At 40.7% G+C, this 21,804-nt stretch overlaps 1 non-coding gene across 1 annotated transcript; it reads left to right on the top strand.

Annotated features, from left to right (window-relative positions):
- The first annotated feature begins 6,817 nt into the window (after nucleotides 1-6,817).
- Nucleotides 6,818-6,924, top strand: LOC141625383 (small nucleolar RNA R71). The gene has a single exon (XR_012535167.1). It is a non-coding gene; the product is annotated as a small nucleolar RNA R71 (small nucleolar RNA).
- Nucleotides 6,925-21,804: the final 14,880 nt, after the last annotated feature.

Here is a 21,804-nt window from a genome sequence, read left to right as displayed (position 1 = left end):
GAAAAAGAAGTAATATCCTTCATCATGACAAACATTATTTGTAGATATAGAGTCCCATCAGAAATAGTATGTGACAATGGAACTCAGTTCGTGGGGAAAAGGACCCAAGCATTCTGCAAAGAATGGAATATCAACCTGGTAACATCGACCCCTGGATACCCAAAAGCTAATGGCCAGGCAGAGTCAAGCAACAAGGTAGTCATAAGCTGCCTAAAAAAGAAGCCGAAAAGAAGACGAGGCGGATGGGTCAAGAACTTCCATTAGTACTATGGGCGAGACAGGACAACTCCGAAAACTGCGACAGGCCAAACACCTTACTCCCTGATATATGGCTGCGAAGCTGTCATTCCTGCAGAAGTATGAGTACCAACATCCAGATCCAGCCTGAACAACGTCGAAACAAACAAAGACCTGATGCAAGACAACTTAGTCCTGACAGAAGAACTAAGAGACGCTGCCAAAATCAGGATGGCATCATATCAACACGCAGTTGCTAGGACTTACAATAAAAATGTCAGGGTCAGGGTCTTCAAAGAAGGAGACCTTGTCCTACGCAAAGTATTTCCAAATAAAAAGGAGAAATCAGCAGGCAAGCTAGCTCCCATATGGGAAGGCCCTTACTTAATTGATTCAATTGTTGGACAAGGAGCATACAGGCTCCAAACACTAGAAGGGGAAATGATCCCAAGATCCTGGAATGTAACTCATTTAAAACTATTCCATATGTAAAGATCATATCAGGCTACAGTGAGGTACAAATTCAATCACTACTCAACCTGATGTGCTATGTGATGAACTACATGCTTTATATGACTTGTCTGTATTTTTTACCTGTTCAACTAACCCGCCTATTTACTTTTTGAATCCTGAACAATTATACATAATAAAAGATTACACGCATAAATATTCAGGATTGAGGGCTACTCTACTATATATTCTGAAACAAAAATTTTGCACTTAATCGTGCCTAACGAGTTGGTAACCACCACCGGATACGAAAAAAGTCGGGACCAATCGGGCATGAAATAATTGCCGACCTGACTAGGTTTATGCCCACGGATAACAACCGGGACGGGCCGCAAGACGGTGCAAGGGTGTTTTATCCCGACCACCATCTAAAATGCCCTCTCGACAGGGCCGAATACCAAGCCCTCCCGGCCAGCGGGGACATAAGCCCTCCCGACAGGCCGGATTTCCCACCCCTTCAACCATTATAGCAAAAGCACTATACTTGGTTGAAATACTCATGACAGATTAAAAACAAAAATAATGTGCGAGTTATTTAAGCGGAGAATAATGTACGATCATGCAAACGAAATATTTGACAGTCCAACAGGATGAAACTCACAAATCAAGCAAAGACAAAAGTGAAATCAGCCAAAAGAAGGCCATCATGCCTATATTAATAAACCTTTACCCCCTGGGGCAAAGGCGCCAAAATATTCATAAAAGCCAGGGAGAGTCCCCCTGACCCAAGACAGGAAAATAAAAATAATGTTTGTCCAGGGACATCCCCCTTGGATGGGCCAAAATACTAACTGAGAATTAAAAAATATTACTGCTTCTCCTTAGAAGCAGCAGCATCAACAACCTGCTCCCCACTCTTAGCCGACTCAGCCTCAAAGTCCTGCTCCCCTGGAGAGTCAACCTCCTGTTCATTCTCCAAATTGTGCAGGTCACGATACTTTGAAGCAGCAAAAGCCATCTCAGCTGCAGCGTCCCATTTGGCCCTAGCCTCGACAGGCTCCGACATAGCAGCCGCCCTTCCCTTGATATAGAAATAGAGGGAAGCATCATCCAGCTTGAACTCCAAGTCATCCCTCTCCTGGGTAAGCTCTTCATTCCTATCCAAGGCCTCCTGCGCAAAGCCGCTTTGCTTGAAGTCGCCTCGATCTTAGCAAAGATCCCTCTCGGCTGCAGCCTTGTCAAGTCAGCAATTTTAGCAGCCAAGTCAGCCTTTGCAAATTCCAGCTCAGACTTCAACCTATCATAATCTGATCTCATCAGATCAATCCTGGCCACCAAAGAAGTAGCCTGATAGGCATTATGGAGACAGTCGCAAAGACACCCGGTCAAAAAACAAGAAAAGTATGAGTAACTTATACCAACAATAAAAAATTACCAAAACAAAACACACATAGAAATTATTCCAGCTTACCTCCCTCACAGCAGCCAGGGCACCAGCCAACAGGCTGACTGAGTGATCCACTGAAGCAACTGCCTGAGTAGCAGTCTCAACAGGGTCAAGGGTAAGCATGACATCCGATTTAGAAGCTGCATAGTCCCTGATTTTCACCCTAGCAGCCTCCATATTATCCAACCTGGCTCTCACCTCCCGATCGGGCAGAAACATCAACATCTTCAATTCTCCTTTTCCGGCCGCTTGAACTTGTCTCGGCGGGCGGCAGTGCGAGAGTGACCTTGGCGATCGGATTGCTCGGTCAAGTCAATGACAGTTCAAGATCCCCGCTTCCCCGAGGGCCTTCCTCCTTGATCTTAGCCAGCCTGGCTGAAAGGTCAGCCATACCAAACCAGGCAAGGCGAATAGATGACCTGGTAGTCCGCAACACGAAATGCTATATCGAATATAAACCAAGCATCATCAAGAAGCCCGGATAAAAAGAAAAGAAAGTTTAAAATGGACTCACTCGCCCAAGTAGTGGCACTAGCGACCCACTGAAGCTTTGGCCGCCACAGGAACACCGTCGGCCTTCAAACAATGAGGAAGGTGACTAACCCCACAACAAAGAGGCCAGGACCTCTCCAAAGGAGGAATAGCAAGGAAAGCGAAAACATTGGGAGTAGGATACTCGTTTGAAAGAACCAGTCATCAATCAATCGTGCACATAAAGAGGTATGACTTATTATTTTCATTTCATTTTTTCACTAACAGGAAAAACATGCAGGTCAAAGAAAGAAACCAAAAGACTCACCAGCCACACAGGCCTCATGATTCAAATACGCCGGTCGGGACCCACACTGGTCCTGCAAACATATAGCCAGCAGCCCCGACCCTTATCATGGTCATTTGTCCGGGTTACTCGAAGAGGAGTAGTAGACGCCCTGACCTTAAAACTTATACGGCCAGGACTGTTTGTTTTAACAGCATAACAGGTCATCAAATCATCAAGAGAAAAAGAAATATTGTGCTTTTTACAGTGGTTCTCAATAGAACATACAACCTTCCATACCATTGGCATCAATTGATAAGATGGAACACCGATCTCCTTAATAACCTCAGCCATAAGAGGAGAAAAAGGAAGCTTACACCTGCCCCGAAAACCCAAATATGGATGCGGAACCAACCAGACAAGCCCGGTCGGCCACGATAGGAGAATCCTCGGGAGTCCGAGTCCTTGACATCAAGATCGCAGGATAATCCTCTTGTCCTTCAAAATCTTCTCAAACTCAGGCTTCAAACGGTTTGCAGGAGACTGATCCTCATTTAAAGCCTTGGTAGGCTTGAATTGAAAAGCACCATGAGATATTGAAATCATCTCCAATGGGGGATCACTTGGCTTATCTACTGTGGGAGATGGAGCAGCAGAAGAAGCAGGCAAGGTTTCAAAAGAAATCTCCTCAGGATTCTAAGGAGGAGGAGTTATAGGAACTAACTTTGCCCTGGAGATTTTTTTCTTTTTTAGGCCATTATTTGAAGAATTATGGAAGATTGATCAAAGATTTGGGAAGTTAGGAATTAATGAAACTGAAGAAAAAGAAAGTTAAAGAAAGAAGATGAGAAGAAATTGTGTTGATGAGTTCAACTTAATGAAGCACACAAGTATTTATAGTGAGGAAGATTAGGGTTTCAGCCGCAAAATCATTAAGGAAGTTGCAGTAAATAAACCACGCGTCAGCAATTGCAGTAAAAGAGCCGTTACAGGAAACTGATCAGGGAAACTTTAACCGTTGGGTGATCTTATCAAAATTGAAGTTATCTCCTCATTTTTTCGTCCTGGCACTACCAATAAGGAGATAAGGGGCAATTGTTAGGCCTGGAAATCCGCAGACCGCCCTGATCAGCATTTCATCTAAACCTGACTGCCAGGCTCTCAGGGTGCCAGGCTCTCAGGGCACATGAAGATAGGCGCCAGGCCATGGAGAGGACAACGGTCAAAATATCAGGATGATATTTGATCATATCCGCGTATATTAATGGAAATAAATACGCAGCATTAAGTATAAAGATTATGCAGTAAATACGGTAATTAAGAGGGAGATATTCAGCAATTATTACCAGCAATTATGGAGAATATTCAGCCTTCAATGCTTGATCATGCAGCCGTTCAAGATGGGAAAACTATATAAGAGACACTTTGAAGACATAAGAGGGACATCATTCGGACACAAGCAGAAATATACACATTACTTAAAGAAATAGAAGCATTGTTATTATAGTATCATTATTCTCCCAAATCATATAGTGAAATCCTCTCCTGGCTTGGTGCCCGTGGTTTTTTCCCATTCAAGGGTTTTTCACGTACAAAATTGTTTGTCTTGTCATTGTTGTTATTTTATTTATAGCTCAATATCGTACCCTGACGACCTGGCCTATAATCTAATTAGAGCTAGTTAACCCTGCACAATATCACCCTGACCTGATTTCGCCCTGCGCAAAATCCACACAAAACATAGACCTTGGCACATTGTTGTCTTCATTCATGTAGTAGCCCGAGTCAAAGAGGTGACAAGGATCTACAAAGCCTTGGTCTAGAGTCATAGCATTTCCAATGTAAGGATTAACATGTCCTTCAAATTCTTCATCCCATAGACCACACACTTCCCTTGCTTCTTTCCCTATGTTGGGAGGATCATGAGTTGGCAAGAACAACTCTTCTTCCTTGTTGTCATGGTCAATGATGCCTCCATCGATACTTGTCATGGGTGAACTTTGCAAGCTCTCATTCTTGTTGTAAAAAATTTCATGCTCTCCGAATAGAGCCATTTCAACATTATCCACTTCTTTCTTCCAATTGGGCGGTGTGTATTTGCCCTTCTCTTTATGATTTCCATCTTTCACTTGTCCTTTGAATGGGGATTCCACTTTCTTCTTGTCACCTTCCCGGCTATAGTGATCAACCATAAATCATGGCTTAAGCAAGTTGGGAGCTCTCATAGTCTTATCAAGATTAAAGGTGATTGTTTCATCACCAACATCAGGTGTGAGCAACCCGTGCTTTACATCAATCACCGCTCCGGTGGTGTGTAGGAATGGTCTTCCTAGAATGATTGGAATGTTGGAATCTTCCTCCATATCAACAATAACAAAGTCCACCGGTATGAAAAACTTTCCAATCCTCACGGATACATCTTCCCATACCCCAAGTGGTTTCTTTGTTGTTCGGTCTACCATTTGTAAGGTCATGTTAGTGCACTTGAGCTCTCCTACTCCTAGTCTTTCACATACCGGATATGGCATGACACTCATACTTGCACCTAGATCACATAGTGCCTTGTTGATGGTGGTGTCACCATTGGTACATGGAATAGAGAAGCTTCCCGGATCCTTGAGCTTAGGTGGGGAATTCCATTGAAGTATTGCACTACTTATCTTTGTGAAAGCGATGGTCTCCAACTTCCTTATGTACTTCTTCTTGGTAAGGATGTCTTTCATGTATTTTGCATAGGCCGGAACATGGTTGATCAACTCTGTGAATGGGATGGATACCTCTAGGTTCTTCACAATCTCCATGAACTTTCCAAGTTGCTCATCAAGCTTGGGTTTGGCTTGGCGACTTGGAAATGGAAGTCTAATCACAATAGGCTCTTTATCAACCTCTTTGGCCTTCTCTTCATTTCTCTTCTTTGATGATTCTTTGGTAGTTGGTTCCACTAACTTAGGATTTCTCCTCAATGGTTCCATCACATCTCTTTGCTTGGTACTTTCCTCAATAATATCTTCTTTAATTGGCACCTTAGGTCCCTCATATCTAGTACCACTCCTCAAGTGGATAGCATTGATGGTCTTATGTCTTGTAGGAGGATTACTTTGTGGAGGTAATTGTTCTTTTTGTCGCTGGGAGCTTGAAGAGGCCAATTGGGACAATTGTGTTTCCAACATCTTCGTATGAGCGAGGATATTGTTGATGGTAGTGTCTTTGGCTTGGATATCTCTTTGCATTTGAGCAAAGAAATCTTGTTGGCTCTTTTGCATTTGGAGGACCACTTTTTGAACATCAAAAGCTTGGTCATTGGATTGATTGTAAGAGGGTTGGTTTTGGTTGAAGTATGGTCTTTGAGTAGGATTTCTCATTGGAGGTGAGGTGTATGTTGGTTGAGGATTTTGAACATTTTGGCTTTTGTATGAGAAGTTTGGGTGAAATTTGGTGTTTTCATTGTAATAGTTGGAGTAAGGGGTGCCATTCTTGTATGCTTGGAAAGCATTCACTTGCTCACTTGTGCCCCTACACTCTTGTTGATCATGTCCCAAAGTTCCACAATTCTCACACACTCCATTTGGAATAGAAGATGTTGCCACCATGGCATTGACTTGTTGATGTTGCTTGGATGATTGAGATGCTTCATTCATCTTGGCAATGGCTTTCTCAAATTTCAAGTTCATTGTGTTAATATGGGAGCTTAGTTGGGCAGCCAAATCGGCACTCAATTGTGTGACGTAGTAGCTTCATGTCTTCCTCCCCTAGTAGCTTTTCTTGGCCTAATATATTAAGAGTTTTGAACCTCCATCTCCTCTATCTTTGCCCAAGTTTGGTTGTCATCTACCTCGGTGAATCTTTCATTAGAACCCATGTTGAGCACATTCCTTGAATCTTCATACAACCCATTCCAAAATTGTTGAACAAGAAACCATTCGCTTAGTCCATGATGAGGACAAGAGCGACATGTATCTTTGAATCTTTCCCAAGCCTCATATAGAGACTCTTCATCTCTTTGCTTGAACCCGGTGATTTGGGCTCTTAACATGTTGGTCTTCTCCGGAGGGTAGAACTTCTTGTAAAAGGTAAGTGCTAACTTCTTCCATGAATCAATTCCAAGAGTGGCCCCTTGTCTAGGCTCTTTAACCATTGCTTTGCGGCTCCGATCAAGGAAAAAGGAAACAATACCCATCGAATTTGGTCTTGAGTTACCCCCATTTGGGAAATTGCATCACAATAGTCACAAAAAGTCTCCATGTGTAGATAAGGATCTTCACTAGGCATCCCTCTAAATTGACTTCTCTCAATTAATTGTATGAATGCGGATTTGGCAATGAAATTACCGGTCAAGTGGGGTGGTGTTGGAGTACCATTTGGTAGGTTCTCCTCGGTTGGTACGGAATGAGATGAAAATTTAGGCATTGTAGGTTGATTTTGTGGTTGGTTTGGAATTGGGTTTTCCTCTCCTTGTCTTGCAAAAGGGTTGGTAAACTCAACACTATCCGATTGGACAATACCAATGTCCACAAGTTCTCCAATACCCACAATTGTTGAAGTCCCTCTAACGGTTCTTCGAATATTTGTCAAAGTTCTTTCAATCTCGGGATCAATAGGAAAAAGACCGCCTTGTGATCTCCTAGACATGCAAAAATGAAACAACTAGAAAACAATTAAAACTACCTTGAGGAGTTTGACTTCCCCAAGATTAAGAAAGACACAACTAAAAACAACAAATGAAAACAATTCAATTGAACACCGTCCCCGGCAACGGCGACATTTTTTATTCGGTTGAAACTTTGTCGTCTAAGCTTACCAATCAAAACAATATTTATAATCTCAACTAACTACTCTTAGTAGAATGGTAAGTAAAGGTCGCATCCCAAAGGATAGGTATTGTATTGTTTTACCGGTTGTAGAAAGCTATGTCTTAGGGTGTCACAATTTGGGATGAGTTTGAGGTTTGCAATCTAAACTACTTAACAAAGGAAATGTAGACAAATGAAAGCAAAACTAAGCAAAGTAAATAGGGTTTGTAAACAATTAATTAAGGCACTAGGGTGTCATGGGTTCATAGGGGAATCATGGTGAGATCACATAAACAAGTTTCATAGATGCAAGCAAATTATTGTTGTAGTGGAATCGAGTTAGTTTATATCTTACCATTCCTACGAAGTTTTGGGTCTCGGAGCCGAGTCTGTCAAGACTTTACAACTCCTACAAGTCGAATTTATTCTCCCTATTCAACTATATGCATGGTCTAACAAGCCTTGAGTTAGTTTATGTCTTACAAGTCTTGTTGAATGGATAAGAGATTCATGCGAGGTTGTCAATCAAGCATTTCATCAAGCATAACATGTGCATAAGGTGAAACTACAACAAGCAAGCAATCATATGAACTTATTAAGTAAATATCTACCCCATGATTAACTCCCCTAATCCCCCATTAACCAAAGTTAGAAGACTACTCACTCATGATCATGGAGAACATGCTAATAAGGGTGTCAATCATATGAACAAAGCTAAACATGATGGATGAGTAAAATAATAAACAAGGATTAAGCAAAGGGTAAAAGAAATTGTACCAACTTAGGATGATCCAAATAATAAGCAAAGAATAATACAAGAAAACTTGATGAATGATGAAGCGTTGTCAATTCTCCAATAAACCCAAATAGTCTTCAAATTACCCAATTAAATCTAAGAACACTTGCATGATTAAGGAAAGATTAAGATATGATTAAGATTGAATTGTGTAATATAACTTGATTAACACTAATAAAGCTTGATTAAAACTTGGTAATAAACTCTACTGAAACTTGATGATTAATCTCCTAATACAATGAGGTATTTATACTAAGTACAAGTATTAGGGTAACTAAGGGCTTAAATGACGATCAAGTCCCTAAGATAAAGATTAACGCCTTGGAAATCCCTTAAGGAGACGCTCGACCTGCCCAGAGTTGGACGCCCATGCTATAAAGAAATACGCTCGTCCTGCTTGTGGGACGCTTGGGCTGAGGCTTTGGGATGCTCGTCTTGTTCTTCAGGATGCTCGGGCTGAACTTGGGACGCCCGTCTCATAGGCCAGTATAGCTTCTTCTTCAATTAGCTGCCCCATAATCAGTGGGGATCATTGAGGAGCCTTGGGGGTCCTTCATCATTGCCCAAATACTTGTTTTATTGACTTAGGCCTCTAGTATTGGTCTCCTCGTTGTTGCTTGGTCATTAGATGCGATCCATTTAGCTCTGTTTTTCTCCATTTATGTAAGGTTAGCATTCCTCTCCTACCAAGGACACAAAACCTCAAAGAATATGCGAAGTAGGATGCTAAATATAAGAAACGACCCTAATGCATGCAAGAAAGCGTAGGAACAAGACTAGTTCGGGGACTAAATGTGTGCAAATATAAGTCACATCAGAAGTTAAACGTATGCTTTGACTCCTATACATGGAAACAAACGCTAATTATATTACATTAATATTTTCCTCTTCTACAAGTTTTTACATGGAAACAAACGTATGCTTTGACTCTCAAATTATGCAATCTTTACAATATTATTCCAACTCGAACATTTTCAATCACAACATATCAATTCATCAGATTAATTTCGAAGCAATCACAACATATCAGTTACTCCTAATATATTATGCAATCTTTTGGGATGAGGAGTTGACACACACTCTCAACTTTTCTCTGAAAGTTCTTGAACATATTTTTCTCTGAAACTATTTATTTGTTGTCTGAAATTTATGGAAAAGAGATACTGCGTTTGAGAGTTAAGTTATAGATTATTGACTTTATCTCTTATTAAATTATTTCTAACCATTCTTCGTCTATATTTTGTCAGTTAGTTTACTTAAAACCATTTTAACTTAAAATATCTCATCACCTTATTCTATTTCCAGTTCCACTTTTACTTTGATCGGGAGTGAGAGTGTTTTTCTGTTAAGACGATCTTAAATATGAAATGATAATTTGTTGTGCGTAGGCCCTTTGCCCTAGTCATTTATTTACCTTTTCATATTATTTGTGAGAAGTTCTATAATCAAAAGCTATACAAACAAATGGGGCAGAAGAAGTATATTGTAACATTTGTTAATTGTTTTTGCAACACCTTTTGATCTAAAAGTTTTGAAAGTATGATATACTTTATTCTAATACAAAATATCATCAATATGATGACTCAAAAATCTGAAAATGAGTTGAAACTAATACTCGAAATACAAATTGATATTTTGTATTAGAAAGAATGTTAGAGAGAGAAAGAAAAATCGCAGCTAGGGTTCCTTGTGAGGTTAATAATGACTAGACATCGCAAATTAATGCCTATCAATAAATCTTCTCTTCGAAAATCCTTATTAAATCAAAAACCTAAAATTGTACTACTAATATGGCTAATTCTACTTTGTCGAGTTCTAATTCATTAAAATCCAAGGACAATGGAGAAGCAGCAGATGTACCGGTGTCTGATCAGATTGCGGAGACTGCTAGTGGGGTGAAGTCGTTTAATATGTCATCGAAATTTGAGTCTATCGAGGAGGAATATGACGATTGTAACACCCCCTTCTTACCCGGCCAAGGTAATTCGGAGGTGTTACCATCTCGGTTTCCCGAGGCGGTGAAATCGGAGTCGCAATTGAGAAACAATTAACATAAATAAAGTATTTAGTGGATTACATAAATATAAATGGATAAATGAAATGGATAATACAACTCATGACTAGTACACTAATCTAATCAACTAGGTATCGACTCGAATATCATCACGGCTCGTCCTTTCTCCCGCATGCTACCAAGGCTAACCTGTAAACAACTGCTCCCCATATAATCGAAAATATCATATGGATCGACACAGGTCACTCCGGAAATAGGTGACATTTACACGGACGCAACAAACGTAAATTTCAATACACAAACATAAGACATGACTCGATAAGTGTAGACGTAACATAGTTATGTGAATGAGACTCGATTATGCAACCACCATACAAGTACCGGGACACACCCAGACGTACCCACAACCACCAGTGCCAGGGACACGCCCACGACACCACACCTCACACAAAGTTACCGGGACACGCCCAAACGTACCGGGTCCAGAAGCCAACCGGATCCCCTGCCAGACGTCGTGCCTCAACCACACGAGTCCCTCCGTGACTCAAGCCATTAGTGTGCACATCCCCCTTAGAATGGGAGGCTCCAAGGGGTCACTCAAGCGCAAGACGGTTTTCCAACTGTCTTACGTCTCCTCAACAATCAAGTACCACCACCAAAGACCTCCAACACAATACAACCACAACCATATATGACCAATGGAAGAACAACATTTAACATATGACCAAATTCATGAATTCAATCCCACATAGATACGCACCGACTCATGAATTCACTAGCAAGGAAAGACACCCAAATATGCATACAAAATATTGAAACTGAGTAGAATAACCTACCTTTTAGCATAATCCATAAGCTAATCGAAATCACCAAGTATCCATCTCATAAAACCGTCTCATCCTACATAAATCATATAATAACTATCACAAATCACTCTATCCTATAATACAACATAAAACCCCTTATTATTAGTCAGTAATTACTCATATTACATAACTAAATACTAATTAATCTCTCTTAGTAAACCCTAACTCGAGATTAATCATAAGACAAAGAGAAAAAGGTGAGATTTTGACTTACAAAGGTAGATCAGGAATTAGAAGGGGTGTTCCACCATTAATCCAAGCTTGAAGGCCAAGGGAAAGGTTTAGGGAGTATTTTAGAGAGAGGGGAGAGTGTTTTAGAGTAAGGAGGAAGAAGAAGAAGAGGAAGAAGAATGAATGGGATAGGGTTTGGATAAGATGAAATCCCGAAATATCATTTCTCGGGTACAGCACAGTGCCACTCGACCGAGTGACCGGTTCACTCGACCGATTGACACTCACTCGGTCGAGTATACTTCTTACTCGACCGAGTGTCAACTCACTTGGTCCACTAGAGGTTATACTCAGTCCATTGGAAGTCTACTAGGTCTAGTCTAGGTCTTACTTGGTCTCGTAAGCGGGGTCATCCTTTACTTCTGAGTACACGTGTGTTCCCTCACGTGTCCCTAGGTCCTTTATGTGTCCCAAATTAACCGAGCATTACAATATTCCCTCTTTAAAAATAAACTTCGTCCCCGAAGTTTGCCCCTCACTCTATTTCCCAATTATTCCTCAGTCTTCTCTCAAGCCTCGTTCTCGGTTCTCGTTTGTTCTCTTGCCATCATCACTCTTAATGCTACACGCGTATATCATATTTATCCTAAGTTTCTTGTTCACTCTCATTATTTCTTCACGTATCGTGCTCTTTCTTTTCTAAATTTTCCGAGTTCTTACATTCACTCCCCCTAAAAGAGAACTTCGTCCCGAAGTTCGCTATAAGTCTCACATGACACTCTCCCGGTAATCTACTATTACTGTCAAATGTTGTGTTCCCAAAGGGTCCTGACGTGCTTCACTATATCTATATGTCAAGCATGGCCAAGGTCAATATCTATTTGATGGGGTTTTGATGTGTATGATTACTATATGTATACACATGTATATGAATACTCTACATGACTAGGCCCAACCGCGATTTATATTCATCATATCATTCACATATCGTATTAAACCGCTACTACTCATACTAGTGTTAAATACTCGTCATGTGACATATACTCGCCACTATTGTTTATTTATCCACCACTATTATGGAATGCATACATGTTCTCATGTACTTTACGCTATCATATAATCACTTCTAGCTTGACTATTCTCGTATACCACTCAAACAAATGACAATATCAAATGTAAACAATTCATAAAAGTCCATCGTGTGGGGTTCCTATGATCGTTCGACTCTTAGGAGGTCGGTATAGTCCAAAATCAAGGTCAAACGAGTCAAAGGTGGTCCTAAATTCCTAGAAAGGGTCAAATTCCACAGCACTCGGTCGAATTCGTCAGTTACTCGGTCGAGTATGAGCCACTCGGTCGAGTGGAAGTGTCACTCGGTCGAGTGAGGGTCTTTACAGGAGGTTTCCAGGGTCTGTCTTTCGGCTTACTCGGTCGAGTGAAGAAGTCACTCGGTTGAGTGGACCACCACTCGGTCGAGTGAAGAGGGCACGCGGCCGAGTGTCACTGGGTAGTCTAAATTTTCGGCCATTAATGGCCTCTAAGTTCTCTTATGGTCGAACATACATGCAATGGGGTCCAAATGGTGATCACCACACCATCCTACCATAAAAGGTCTACTAGTCTTGGCCTTATGGCCGGTTTACGACACGAGAATTAAGTTGTTCAAAGTTTTAAACGATAAATAAAAGTCCTAAGGAGTTCCGAATCATAAAGTCGTCACTACTCGGAGGGCTTCCTCTTCTTCCCAATGCTTGACACCCATTTTGCCCACCCGGAACGACTCTTCACCGTCTTGCTTCCTCCTTCCGCTTGCTCCTCCTCCTTGTCCTCCTCCTCTTCTTCACTTTCCTCTTTGTCTCTCAGTCCCTTACGAGCCGCCTCCTCCCATACTTCATCAAGGTCCATGGCCTCCGCCGCCGCGGATGTTCCCGTCTCACTTCCACCTCCTTGGTAGACATTACCAAAATAGACCCCAGCATCACCCATATGTAGATCACGCAAGTGTCCTACACCGAAATAGAGGTTGCACTCCCAATCCGATGGTTAGATTCCATAGGCCTTAAATACTCCGGAGGTGTCTCTGGCTCCGGACCAAAAGCTAGGGCGGTGGGCGGGTCGTATTCCTTGGTTATAAGCCGCCTCGTGCATATCTCTCAACACAAGGTCGGTGTTCACCCGCTGGATGAAATATGACAAGGAATAGTTGGAGTCAAAGGTGGGTTGGCCTAGGCCAAAGTTCCCGGCATAAGGTGCGGGCATCATCGTTGTAGGCATAGAGTGGGGAAACGAGGTGGGAGCTTGCTCTATGGGAGCACGAGGTGAGGAAGGTAATGGAGGGGTCTCCCGTTCTTCGGTGGCATTGTCAAGTTCAAAATCAAGGCTACTAGGGATGGTGTACCATTGGGCCTTGGGATGGGGTGATCCTTCCCTTTCTAAAGGAGAAGTCGGAGGTAATCTTTCACCGGCGGGGAGCTTCATATGCCAATGTTCATCAATCCTCCAAGAGTAGGTGTCCTTCTCCTCTCCGTCCACAACCCAATACTGAGCCTTCAACCACTCAAGGTCAAAATAAACAGCTCCCTTGGACATGGGTGCATCCACTGTCCCCGGTTCGTAAGCTAGCAAGATCTTGGCCAACCGAGTTACAAAGGCCCCACTATCTAAGGAGCATTGGTCCGACTCGGCCATTCTCCCAAGGGCAAGACACACCAAGGACACAGCATTTAAGTGGAAACGCTCTTCACGACGGGAGTTAAGGTAGGAACTCAAGATCAACACCTCCGTGGAGTTGAGTTTGCTCGGGTCCTTCCTCCCATAGAGGAGGTTGGTCAAGGAGCGCAAGAAAATCTTTAGGACGAGGTGTTCGATGTCACTAGTCTTCATGTTACTCACACTAACCTTCTCTTTACCCGAATAAAGATGAAAATACTTTGAGGCTTTCATGTCTTTCTCAACCTTATCATGGTGACCCACGACTCGCTTATCTACTTCTAAGTGGTCGGCAAAGGCATCACTACTAAAGTTGAAGGTGGTATTCTTGTGCCTAAAACTCACATTGTGGGTCTCCTTATCATAGGTGAAGGAGCTCAAAAATTCAAGGGTGGGGTTATGGTAACTTATCTCCTCTAAGTTATACAATCCCTCCAATCCGAGAACCGTAAAGATGTTATGCACTTCCTTCTCTATCCCTAAGGCCTCCAAGGTACTTACCGATGTGCACTTGGTTGGAGCCATCCTCCTAGTAGCTAGCACCTCAAACCTATCCCGATGCTCCTCACTCTAAAAGGCTATTGACGGGTACCCCGGGAGAGTGATAGCGGGCGGTGCCTCTTATTGAGGTTGGCGAGCATTCCTTCCACAGACGGTTCTAGTGTTCCTCGACATGCTACAAGAGAGAATCACACAAGATATGGAATGGGAAAGGTAAGAATTTGAAGCCAACTTCGAACATAAATGAAAATTTTCTCTATTTCTCAAATGGGAGGAGGGAAAATAAAAGGAATCCCAATATAGTTCTCTTGTATTTTAACTAACCTTTCAAAAAAATTTCATGTTACAAATTCTTTTCCAGAAATTAAAGATTCTTGTGACATAATACGGTTTTAAAACATGACTTTAATTACATGTACTATTCTTATTCATCATCCAACTTGTCAAATTTTGACTTAAAGTCAAACTACACCTTAAAGTTTCACTTAAGCGGTTACATGTTATTATCATCAACAAAATTTTGTTAAAATTATTGATTAAGATAAATTTAGCTTGTCGAAATTAAAATAAATCCGGGCAAGTGAAATGCTTCTTTGCCATTTTAAAGTCTTTAAGTCGGACAACTTTTCAAGGGTAAGGTTACTTCAAGCATCATGGTTTGAAGTTTTGAGAAGTCACAAGTAAGTAGCAACACAAGTAGTGAGTATAAAAATTAAAATTTGACATGGTTAGTGTCGGATTTTTCAATAATTTGAGAAAAAATTTCCTTTAATCCCTCTTATAGAATAGTAACAACTATAAAATTCCCAATCCCACAACATAGTAAAATCACCTTTAAGACATAAAATGCATTGTTCATGGGAGTTTTAGGAGAAGTTGGAAAATTTCACCCATGTTTTAAGACGATATTGGTTTCATTTTGGGACCACATACTACATTATCAACCAAGATAGTAGTCTCATAAGGTAATTAAACTAAGTTTTACTCATGAAAAATCAAAATTTGGGCATGACTTGTCTAGAATTCGAAAATTTAAGACAAAATTTTAAGATGAAATTTTCACATATTAAACAAGAACCAATCATGACAACAAAAGTTAAGCCTTTGTTGTCCAATTAGACACAACAACAATACCAAAAATCCCATTATGGACTCAAGAACACCATTTTCGAGAATCAATGGTGGACAAAATTTTCATCACAAAAATTCGATTTTTATCAACAATGATGGTGTCCAAACTTTACTAGTATCATGAATTAAGCAAAATGAACAACTAATTAACAAAACTCAAAAGATTTAAGAGTGGATCTAAAGAAAACTCAAATTGGGGAAAAAGATGGAAGAGAATGAATAAGCTTACCTTGACCAATTAGTGGAATTAGGTGAGAAAAGTGGAGTAATAGGATGAATTCCAAGCAAAATAGAACAACAATGGAGGTTTTTGGGGAACTTTGGTGAGGAAAGAGATGAAGATATGAAGATATGAAGATAAGAATGAAAATTGGAGGAGATAAGGGCTTTTAGCCGAGTAGTCCAACCCGTGTGAACCCAATTGGTCGAGTGCGGAGTGTACTCGGTCGAGTATGACTCTACTCGGTCGAGTGGAAGACCAACTCGGTGGAGTGGTGGGTTTTTCCAGAATGTATTACCTCCTGAAATTGGGTCCACTCGGTCGAGTCAAGGGTCCACTCGGTCGAGTACTTGCTTACTCGGTTAAGTGGTTCCGATGGGTCCAAATTTTCAATAAAATCTTATCGATGGATTTCCTGCAAGACAATACAAGGTTCGGAAGTCCACCGTCTATCGGTGACTCGTCTCGAGTTAGTTCATGCGACATCAAGATCGTCGTCTCTTATTTCCTACATTCACACTCGTACTTACTCTACCAAAATGATCGCAATCTATATATTAACGATGGAACTATCAAGCATTAGATAAATACATGGTATGCATCAAGAGAATGGAATTATCATCTTCCAAGAGGTATCATGACATGTAAATCTATTCATCAAATTTTCTGTATCTTACCATACACATGCGAAACTCATAACATGCAAGAGTCTAACAACAACCATACCATTCATGAAATCACACAACATTGTCTATATCGTTCACCCTTACTTGTAACCACCCACGTAGTGACCAACCAAGGCAATAGGCACTAGTTTTGATATAAGGGCGCCCACTCATCCAAAACCGATCTCCTATTGTACTCATGTCGGGTTTATTTTATTAGACTCACCTAGGTTCAATTTGGTTCATTCGTTTAGGTTCCAAAATAGAAGCTCTGATACCACTTTGTAACACCCCCTTCTTACTCGGCCAAGGTAATTGGGAGGTGTTACCATCTCGATTTCCCGAGGCGGTAAAATCGGAATCGCAATTGAGAAACAATTAAGATAAATAAAGTATTTAGTGGATTACATAAACATAAATGAATAAATGAAATGGATAATACAACTCATGAGTACTACACTAATCTAATCAACTAGGTATCGACTCGAATATCATTACGGCTCGTCCCTTCTCCCGCATGCTACCAAAGCTAACCTGTAAATAACTGCTCGCCATATGATTGGAAATATCATATGGATCAACACAGGCCACCCCAGAAATAGGTGACATTTACACGGGCGCAACAAACGTCAATTTCAATACACAAACATAAAACATGACTCGATAAGTGTAGACGCAACATAGTTATGTGAATGAGACTCGATTATGCAACCACCATACAAGTACTGAGATACGCCCAGTCGTACCCACAACCACCGGTGCCAGGGACACGCCCACGAAACCACACCTCACACAAAGGTACTAGGACACGTCCAGACATACCGGGTCCGGAAGCCAACCGGATTTTGTGCCAGACGTCGTGCCTCAACCACATGACTCCCTCCGTGACTCAAGCCATTAATGTGCACATCCCTCTTGGACTAGGAGGCTCCAAGGGGCGACTCGAGTGCAAGACGGTTTCCCAGCCATCTTACGTCTCCTCAACAATCAAGTACCACCACCAAAGACCTCCAACACAATACAACCACAACCATATATGACCAATGGAAGAACAACATTTAACATATGACCAAATTCATGAATTCAATCCAATATACATACTCACCGACTCGTGAATGCACTAGCAAGGAAAGACACCCAAATATGCATACACAATATTGAAACCGAGTAGGATAACCTACCTTTTAGCATAATCCATAAGCTAATCGAAATCACCAAGTATCCATCTCATAAAACCATCTCATCCTACATAAATCATATAATAACTATCACAAATCACTCTATACTATAATACAACATAAAACCCCTTATTATTAGTCAATAATTACTCATATTACATAACTAAATACTAATTAATCTCTCTTAGTAAACCGTAACTCGAGATTAATTATAAGACAAAGAGGAAAAGGTGAGATTTTTACTTACAAAGGTAGATCGGGAATTAGGAGGGGTGTTCTATCATTAATCCAAGCTTGAAGGCCAAGGAAAAGGTTTAGGGGGTATTTTAGAGAGAGGAGAGAGTGTTTTAGAGTAAGAAGAAGAAGAAGAAGAAGAAGAAGAAGAAGAAGAAGAAGGAGGAGGAGGAGGAGGAGGAGGAGGAGGAGGAGGAGGAGGAGGAGGAGGAGGAGGAGGAGGAGGAGGAGGAGGAGAAGAAGAAGAAGAAGAAGAAGAAGAAGAAGAAGAAGAAGAAGAAGAAGAAGAAGAAGAAGAAGAAGAAGAAGAAGAAGAAGAAGAAGAAGAAGAAGAAGAAGAAGAAGAAGAAGAAGAAGAAGAAGAAGAAGAAGAAAAAGAAGAAGAAGAATGAAGGGGATAGAGTTTGGATAAGATGAAATCCCGAAATATCATTTCTCGGGTACAGCACAGTGTCACTGGACCGAGTGACCGGTTCACTCGACTGAGTGACTCGACTGAGTGACTCACTCGGTCGAGTATACTCTTTACTCGACCGAGTGTCAACTCACTTGGTCAACTAGAGGTTCTACTCGGTCCACTGGAAAACTACTAGGTCTAGTCTAGGTCTTACTTGGTATCGTAAGCGGGGTCATCCTTTACTTCTGAGTATACGTGTGTTCCCTCACGTGTCCCTAGGTTCTTTGTGGGTCCCAAACTATCCGAGTATTACAACGATGATGATAGTGAGTGGACTGAAGTTGGTAGCAAAGCAAGTTCCTCAACCGATACGCCCTGTATGCTCCAATTATCCTTTGATGATGTTCAATCTGAGATAGATTATTGGTCAAATGTCGTTAACTAATGTATCGTGGGGGCTAACCTACCCTGGGATGTTTTTTCTGAATTTCTTAAGCGTATATGGAATGAAGAAACAGTAGATAAGATCTCTTTTAAGTCGAATGGGGTTTTCTTGTTCGATTTAAAAAAGAAGCAAAGAAACAACAAATTTTGCAGGCAGGGCCACTATTCTTTGATAAGAAACCCTTGATTATCAAAGAATGGACCCCTACTGCAAAATTGATGAAGGAGGATGTAGACATGGTGCCTATATGGATACGGTTTTATGGGCTGAATCTTATGTTTTTGGGGCATACTTTACTGAAGAATGCTGGTCTTGTTGGGGAACCAGTAAGACTGGACTTTGATACGCAGGATAAATCTTCTTAGGGTTTGCTCGTGTAATGGTGAAGGTGAAAATTGGGCAGAAGTTACCTGATTCTGTTAGGTTTTTGGATGAGTTGGATGTATCTCATCATCAGATTATTCAGTATGAATGAAAGCCTATGTTGTGTAAGGAGTGGGAAGGGCTGGGACATGAGACTCAGAATTGCATGAATCAAGAGATTAGGCGGGAAAAACTGAAGAAGCAAAGACATGTATGGAGGCCAGTTTAGAAGCATGTTTCTAAGTAGAGTGAGAAAGTGGATGATCCTGATTTTGTCTTGAACACCCAGAATTTTACAGTGCTTACTCCTGCTCATACAGCTCGTAATTGGCCACCTCTAATTACACCTGTGCAAGTGCATAACCTTGGGATATGGGTGCCTCTTCTAACACATATTCCTGGTGTTGATATTAAGATGCCTAATTCTTCAGCCAGGATTATTACTAGAATTACCAGGCAGGATGGTGGAAGTAGTGGTGAAGGTTGCAGGAAAACTTTTCTGAATTCCCTTAATACTCTAGTTCCTGGTTGTAGTGAGAGTGGTGGTAGAAAAAAGGGTGCCTTGGTAACTAGTGATCATGGTTAGCCTGGGATTCTGGAGTGTGAGAGGGTATAACAACCCTAATAAGCAGAGAGACATAAGATGTTTCCTGCATAATAATAATATAAGTTTAGGTTGATTGATGGAGACAAGGGTTAGGATTTGTTCTATTAATAAAGTTCATCAAGGGTTAGGGAATAATTTGTCTTTATTAGTAACAAATAATAATGTGAGTGATGGTGGTAGAATTTGGATTTTATGGGATGGTATGATTTTTCAGGTGGATGTATTGAGATGTGAAGCTCGGGTCATCCATTGCAGGATCACTTACAGACCTACTGATTAGATCTAAATTATGTCTTTTGTGTACGAATTTAACAGACTACGTAATAGAGATTCTCTTTGGGAATCTCTGGAGAGTTTTCATAATAGTGTTCAGGGGCCTTGGTTTGTTTGTGGAGATTTCAACAATGTTTTTGGATTTGAGGAGAGAATTAGCTCTATGGTGTCTAAAGTTGAGATAAGAAGGTTTCTTACTTGTGTGGACGCGGGCCCATGGGGGCGCTTGGGAACAAGCGTTTGCATTTGTAGAGTCGCCACTAATTTATTGTGGAAAATTGGAAACCGTTCGAATACCTCGTGTCATGTCAAGACACAAAGTAGTGACATGAACACCAAGAACTCGTTACCCTTAGCATTCTATGTCTAGAATGACTCTCGTGGATGCCAATGAACACGGATGTTCACGGAGATCTGGAGTAAGGGGTGAGGGTCCGTATTAGGAAGCTCTTTTGATCGAACACCTAATCCCTCCAGCCTTGATAGCGGCCTCTACTAATGATTAGGGAAGATTGTCTATACTCGATATATTGTCGATTTATATGCATGCAATGCAACATCCAATAGATTAATCCTATCATGTGAGAATTAACACTAAGTTGGTTATCACATAATTTAACATACATTTAATGTCAAGGTAGAAATTTAAGATCGATTATATGTGAAGGCATACAAGCAATATGATAAAGAATACAATAAAAATACAATAAAGAAAATTACAATAATTACATTGGGATTTATGATTTATGTCGAAAATACATTTAAAACGGATGGTTTTAGAAAAGAAAGAATAAATAAATAAACAAACAGATTATAGGCGATAATACGAGTATTAGTTGATTAAATACGTAATTAATAAACTAGGTCAAAGCAGAAACGGGAGTTTAGGGACAGAAATCAACCGGGAACAGGCGCAGCAGAGCTGTGTCCCTTGGAAGAGGCCCAGCAGTCGCTGCGTCTGTTCCTGGGTTGAGTTCTGGCTGTGAAGCCAGAACCGCTACTCGTTAATGTTCATTGGTGATTTTAATGATCGATTAATGGTATTTAACTCGGATGAAAGTGATTAACAGATTATTTACATGCGAATGAGGTCATAAAACGATAAAACATGAATAAAAACTAATTAGAACGAATTATTACAAGATTAAAAGGTTAATTAATGAATATATAAACTAATCAAATTAATTAGGTTAAACAAATTATTAAGACGGCGATGATAAACAGATGAAAATATATCAATGGCGAATTCCAGAGACTCAATATTAATGAATCGAACCACTAAAAACCCGAATTGATTTTAATGACGAAAACCCGCAAATATTGGTTATAAGGGATTTAAGTCGAGATTTAATGACGAATTAAATACTAATGATGATGAATAATATATTAAATTATTATGTTTAAATCGCTATATCAAAGAATCGAAGAACAAACGAAGGAAAATAAAAGACACGAATTGACAAAAGACGAAGGAAGAAGGAAGAAGAAAGGAAGCAGGAACAGCGGCAGCCTCACGAAGAGGCGCAGCAGGTACTGCGTCCCTTCGAAGAGGT

This window comes from Silene latifolia, chromosome X (assembly GCF_048544455.1).
Source record: "Silene latifolia isolate original U9 population chromosome X, ASM4854445v1, whole genome shotgun sequence".
NCBI lineage: Eukaryota > Viridiplantae > Streptophyta > Magnoliopsida > Caryophyllales > Caryophyllaceae > Silene > Silene latifolia.
This window is presented reverse-complemented; position numbering and strand designations above follow the sequence as displayed.